The sequence below is a fragment of the Euprymna scolopes genome, chromosome 14, assembly GCF_053919585.1.
Source record: "Euprymna scolopes isolate OS-2025 chromosome 14, ASM5391958v1, whole genome shotgun sequence".
In the NCBI taxonomy this organism is placed as follows: Eukaryota; Metazoa; Mollusca; class Cephalopoda; order Sepiida; family Sepiolidae; genus Euprymna; species Euprymna scolopes.
The window spans coordinates 21,817,351-21,824,532 of record NC_136495.1 but is presented as its reverse complement, the minus strand read 5'-3'; the positions used below and the strand labels follow the sequence as shown (position 1 = coordinate 21,824,532).

At 36.3% G+C, this 7,182-nt stretch overlaps 1 pseudogene; it reads left to right on the top strand.

The window, feature by feature from the left end:
- The first annotated feature begins 6,647 nt into the window (after positions 1-6,647).
- On the top strand, positions 6,648-6,764 carry LOC145293401 (5S ribosomal RNA; annotated as a pseudogene).
- The last annotated feature ends 418 nt before the right edge of the window (positions 6,765-7,182 follow it).

Genomic DNA, 7,182 nt, shown 5'->3' with positions numbered 1-7,182 from the left:
ATAAATTTGTTGACTTGGGTACAATGGAACTTAATTTTGTGAAGCAAATGACACAGAGGCTGCTCGTTGACTTGTTTACTTGGCTGATGTATGTGAGTGTGCGTTTGTGTGTGCGTGTGTGTGTGTGTGTGTGTGTGTGTGTGTGTGTGTATGTGTGTGTGTGTGTGTGTGTGTGTGTGTGTGTGTGTGTGTGTGTGTGTGTGTGTGTGTGCATTTCTGAAGGGGTAAGTTCCGATAGAGAACCAGATCACAGCCGTCAGATTTAGATTAACCTACAAAGATTGGAAAGATTCATTCAACTGAAAACGTTAATTTTCTATTTACAATATAAGACATATGTATAAATGCAACTGCGTGTAATAATGAAATGAAAACATTTTATTGACTTAGAAAACAAGAAAAAATAGTAACTTAATGAGATGTTATTTTGTAAAATAAGTTAGCCTTAATATGTCGATCGCATAGAAATGCTCAGTATATTAGAAAGCGGAAATTATATTTTGAATTGGATTTGGCGTTTTACTCTCACTGACAGTCCTTGAAACGGCCCAACTTTATGAATAGATATGCGTGCCTGTCTGTGTGTATGCATTTGAGAGAGAGAAAGAGAGAGTAAAATAAATAATTAATTTCAAGTCCGATAATATATTTTTAGAAAAAATGCCTTCATCATCATCATCATCATCATCATCTTCTTCTTCTTCTTCTTCTTCTTCTTCTTCCTCTTCTTCATCATCATCATCATCATCATCTTCTTCTTCTTCTTCTTCTTCTTCTTCCTCTTCTTCTTTTTCATCATCATCATCATCATCATCATCATCATCATCATCTTCATCTTCTTCATCTTTACCATTATTATCGTTTTTGCTTCATCATTATCATCATCATCATCATCATCATCATCATCATCTTCTTCTTCCTCTTCTTCTTCTTCTTCTTCTTCATCATCATCATCATCATCTTCTTCATCTTTACCATTATTATCTTTTTTGCTTCATCATCATCATCATGTACTTCTTTTTTTCACATTTTCCAAATACTTCACCTGCCGATATTCTCGTCTTCACTCTGTTCCCCCAACCCCCACCCCACCTTTTTTTTCTGACCGCACGAAAAGATAAGCCGTAATTCTCTTCCGCCATCTTTTCCCTTTCACTTTGTTAACTTTCAATTCCTTAACAAATCCCACATTTTCAGTCGCACTTCGTTTTTATTTGTTTTTACCATTCCTCAAGTTCTTGCCGATTCTTTTCTTTCTTACCTACTTCCTTATGTTCATTTCAATATAAACTAAAACAAAATAAAAAAAAACACCTAGACCAATTCGCGCTTTCAATTTTTTTGTATGCAAAACTATTTTTGCGCTTCCTCATACATTTCGCTGTAATAAGCATTTACTCTTATCTTAGTCGAATCGTACTTATCTATCCCATTTTGCTCATCTCTCTCTCTCTCTCTCTCTCTCTCTCTCTCTCTCTCTCTCTCTCTCTCTCTCTCTCTCTCTCTGTATATATATATGTGTGTGTGTGTGTGTGCATGTGTGTGTGCGCACGAGCGCGCGTGTGTGTGTGCATTGTTCGTATATAATAAAAACCAAATTTATTTTTAAATATAATAAATTAAAAAATAAAAAGAATGAAATGATTACGAGGTTAGGAATTAGTTTGTTTTTGTTTTTTATTCACTTCAGCTTAGCGTAAACCAACGTTTACTGGTCTTTGCACACGTTATGACCCTTGTTGCACGACAAAACAAAAATTTAATTAGCTCATAGAGGCTTATATTAATGATTTGTTCGAATGATGAAATTAAATTTATTACTAGGATCCTCTGTTTACATTGGCTAGGTAATATACGTGATAGATTTGCCAAACAAATCCTGTCTGTCTGTATAACTTTGCATCGAATTCCTTTCTTTCCACTATGCTGATTCTGTCTTCAATCCGAAAAGATGTTTATCCCCACTCCTATACACACACCATAATTATTCTATTATTTATCTATTCAAATATAGCTGCGATTCGCACTACATAGGGAGCACCTCGCAAGGATTGAAGATTTGGATCAAACACCTTATTACAAGAAAAAATCGAAACGCAAATTATTTATCATCTGATGTTTTGAATAATACCTATGATTCGTCTATTGGTGAGCATATGATGAATAACTGTTCTTGTGTCTCTAAGTTCAATGTCGACTTATTTTCCATTCTGAGTTAGTCGCACTTGTCCTTTCACCTAAAATCCCTAGAAACTATTTACATTTAATCTTTGAGACCTTCCCTTTGTAAACAAAAAGAAACTCTTTTAGGATCCAATGTGGTTTCTATTTGAGTCTTCTCTTCTTTTTCACCCTTGCTATATTTCATATTTTTAAAACTGTCCTGCGCAACAAGAATGTCTGCGAACTAGACATGAAGGTGAGGGAAATCGGACCAGCATGCTGCAAATCCATGGCTGAAGACTGAAGCCGCTTGAAAAGTGCTATGAATGCGTGTATAAATAAGAATGAGAAGAGAAGCAGGCAGTGGACATAAAACGAGAGAGAACATAGGACTGCAATAGAACCCTCACAACTTGATACCATCTACATATGTGGCAACTGCAACAGAGCCTGCCGATCAAGGATAGTATTGCACAGTTACAACATACGCTGTAATTAGATAACGGATTAATCTGAGGTGCAGAACTCCATTGTCTCCTAAGACAGACAAATGTTAAAAATTCAATGTTGGATTACGTTTCTGAATTTTTGAGATGAAGAATAGTTATTCGTACTATTTGGATTATTCGGACTACTGTTCTCATTTTAAGTGTAATTTTTACAACGTTTCGATCGATGTAAACATCGACCTCCTTCAGGAATATCTTGTGAAGCTCAGGAATCTTCCTTCCGAACTCAAAAATCTGCGCGGAATTTCAAACGGGGCTCTTTTACGGGGGTTAGCATGTAATTCGCAATTGTAATTTTTCGGTCACTCACCCCGAGGATTGAACTTTCAACCTTCAAGAGAATATCACTTTACAACTGAATCCTTCGAAGTACCCTAACTACTGCGCCACTAGTCATTGCGGACAATTATAATACGAATTTTATGGGCCTGAAATATTCTTTTATTTCTAGATGTAAATATCACTATTAATTACATATTGTTACTATATATATATATATATATATATATATATATATATATATATATTACTGTATTTACTACTGTACATATTATTTATAATTAACGGGTCCTATATCATGTTATATTCTATACTAGGTCTACTTAGTAATTGACCACTCATATATGTACTCATCATATCACTCATCATTTGTGCCGCATCTTTGAGTCGTCTTACTCTCCTCCGTTCTTCTCGGTCTATAATTTTACAATCTTGGATGTATTTAACTTTTATACAAGTAAAAGTGTGTTACTATCGTTTGACTTGGTGTGTTCGTATTATTGTGATGTTTCTGTAACGACTGCTACGTCCTTCGTAGCGCAAACACCTCCACGGGTTTTAAATAATATAAAAGGATAGGCACATCCTCTTTAGACCAAGTCGATATGTCGTCTGCTACATCTGCTTGACGGGTATTCCTTTCGAGTTCTTGTATCATTAGTGGCACGGTTTTCATCGTCATTAATTCTATCCTGAGAATTAATTATTTAGACTGGAGCCGTTGGTACTGGATTGGACGCTGTATGAAATAAGAGAACAGCGGATTTTTTAAAAAATAAAGACAAAAATTTATTTTAATATTGAAGAACCATTTCAAAAACTCGAAACATTGAGCTGCAATGACTCGTCCGTCGCTGACCGGGATTGGATTTCAACTGAATTATAAATCTATTCTTGTGTTGAAAAAGGGGAGAGAATAAGAAAGAAAGAATTCGAGAGAGAGAGAGAGAGAGAGAGAGAGAGAGAGAGAGAGAAAGCGAGAAAGAATGTGAAGTGAGAAGATAAGAACCCACGCAAATATAAAGAACTTCTTTACTGAAAGCATTACACCTACTGCACTTGTGTCCCGTCCGCGTAAATATCCGTGACCCACTCGTCTGGAAGCAAAATCACATCCTTCTTTTTAGAGATCACTACATGCCGAAATATTTTGCTACTCTAATATATCTTATTTCTTCAGATCCGTTGCATTTGGAATCTTCTCCCAACAACATGTTTATTTGGCCGTACCAACATACAGGAATTTAAATGAAATGTGAACAGAAATCTTGCTGCACACGCCACAGTCAGGTTACCTTATATAAATCTGGCCCTTATCAAAGTAGCAACTTACGCCTTGTTTATGCCTTGTTTAGAATGAGCAAAAGTAATATTAAAAAATAGAAAAAAAAACAGCCCTAAATTTTATTTTGAGGGGAGTCAAATTTTCAACATATTAAAAACTGACCTTGTGTCTAACGCTGCTCTCGTGGAAAGGCGAGTACATAGGGACTAACAAAATTATTTCTTAAATAAAGCGGCTGTAGAGAATAGAAGATATGACCCACCTACTAGATTGTGAAGTCGATTTTGTATTCTGCCAAAGCGAGAAAGTGTGCCCTAAGCCTTGCCTTCCCAGATGTGGCAGTAGTACTAGTACTCCATCTTAGGATGCATTTGACTCTTGTATCGGAAAAAGAATTATTTTTATGGAAATCACTCCAGACAAGGCATGAAGCCACTTTATGTAAAAAGTTAAAAATTACTACTTCAAGGTCAAAAACTTTCTAATGATAAGTGTTAGATGAAATAGAGTCTAACCCAGAAAACAGCAATTGTTCCCTCTTTGTCAGAAACACTGCTCCTGGAGTGTGAGGACTAAAGGACAAAATAAGGAAAGCGAGAGTTACACAACTACTGAACGTAAACTCAATTTACTTTCTACTCTACTTAATTATGTTAAAAGTAGATATTTCCTTGTGCAGTAGAATAATTTAACGCATTTTTCCCAGGAAATATTTAAAATCCCAACTTTTGTTTAACTCTGCCTTCGTGGGGAGGCAAGTAAATATGAACTAGTAGCCATTTCTTTTCGAAAATAGGATTATTACTTTTGTTCGAACGGGTGATTGTTAAACGTTCATGTTCTCAGCCGGTGTCCGTCGTAAGGTTTTAAATATACTTAAACGAAAATGTCATCTTGAAGTTTCTTCACCCCGTGTTGACAAAGGCTTTTTATACAAAACTTTCATTTGTAAAATAAATCGAGATATTTTTTGAGAGGGGTCATTTTTTTGGTCAAATTGTATTAATAACATTTTCTTTTTTCAAAAAGTCTTTGTCAACACAAGATGAAGAAAGTTGAAGATAACCAACTAAAAAAGGATAATTTTTATATTAAGTTGTAATTGGTGTGCAAGATTAGCTCTTCCGGTTTACATCTCCTCCGCCACTTGGCCTTATGCCACACTGAATCGGATTTATAAGAATGAAATAATGGTTGAGGAGAATGCGGGTGTCGTAACGAGGTAAAGAATGCGATAAAATGATATTGCGATTCCAGTTAAGTAAAAAATCGTGTAAAACACAGACAAATATTTTGGTGCGTTTTCGTTCTGGCTCTCTTGTTCGTTCGCCGACAACATTGAACGCCCTCGTGCGAATTCACGGGCCGTGAGGACCCAGCTTTATATAGTCAACAGCAACGAATCATAGTTCGGGTGTGATTTACTCACCTCTATGCGTGAGTGTGGTTGTTTTTTTTTTTTTTTTTTTTTTTAGTGGGGAGCGGGGGGTACTTGTGGCCATGGCAGAGTTGCGGGTAGGCAGGTTGGTTGCGATAGATAAATGCGGATGTTTCTTTATTTTTAGAAATCGCAGAACAAAAATCCGGAGAAAGATTCCATTTTTTTTCTCATTAGTGTCTCTTCTTCTTCTTCTTCTTCGTCTTCTTCTTCTTCTTCTTCTTCTTCTTCTTCTTCTTCGTCTTCTTCTTCTTCTTCTTCTTCTTCTGCTGCTGCTGCTGCTGCTGATGCTTCTTCTGCTTTTTTTTGTCTTTTCCATCCTTCTGCTTCTCTTGTTTAATCTGCGTCTTCTTTATTTTTCTAATGTTTCTTCTTTTTATACTTGTTGTTGTTGTTCGTCTTTTTTCTTTCTCCAATGTTTCCTTTTCTTCTTCATAGTCTTCGTCTAGTGCGGTTTCTTTTTCTAATGCTTCTTGATCTTCTTTTTCTTCTGCTTTGTCTTCTTCTGTCTTCCAACTTTTTGGCAGTCTTTTAATATTTTAAAAACCAACGCACACACAAGGGGCGCACGTGTCGCATCGCACATGAGCGACTGTATGAACACGTACAATACTCTCACACACACAACACTCAAGTTGTTAACAAACATGCACAAGTAATATATATATATGTGTGTGTGTGTGTGTGTGTGTGTGTGTGTGTGTGTGTGTGTGTGTGCGTGCGTGTGCGCGTGTGCATGTTTGTTTGTTATTAGTTGTTAATAGTTGGGTGTAAGTAAACGATGATTGCACTTCCTAAGTGCTTGAAAGAGAGAGAGAGAGCGAGAGATAGAGAGAGAGAGAGAGAGAGAGAGAGTTACCTCCATTGCATACACCATATTTATACTTATTTATATTCTCTCTCTCTCTCTCTCTCTCATATATATATATATATATATATATATATATATATATATATATATATATATATATATATATATATATATATCGCGTTGACACACCGGTTCTCGTCAGATCACCGAAGTTAAGCAACGCCGAATCTGGTTAGTACCAGATGGGTGACCATTTGGGAATTCAAGGCGCTGTATGTGCTCTCCGCTTATCTCGGCATTTGTTTCCAGTCGTCTTGCACATACACTTCACTTGCCACTGGTATTTAACAATGTCGACTCAAGAGAGGTGTGGTTGGAGATTGCGCCCTTCCTGTCAGTAAAATTTCACGTGCAGGCCACCCATTCGTGGGTATCCATAGTCTGTCTAAGACTAAAGGGGCACCCTATATATATATATATATATATATATATATATATATATATATATATATATATATATATATATAGGGTGACCCCCAAAAACGGGCCCCGAGTACACTTTATATGATATCTCCATTATTTATTTACCGATTGCCCTTATTTTACAGGACATGGCAGAATCAACGACCGTGAGTACACAAAGACCCCAGTGGGAGCTGGGACAAAGAATACACTGTGTTAAACTTTACTGTAAGAC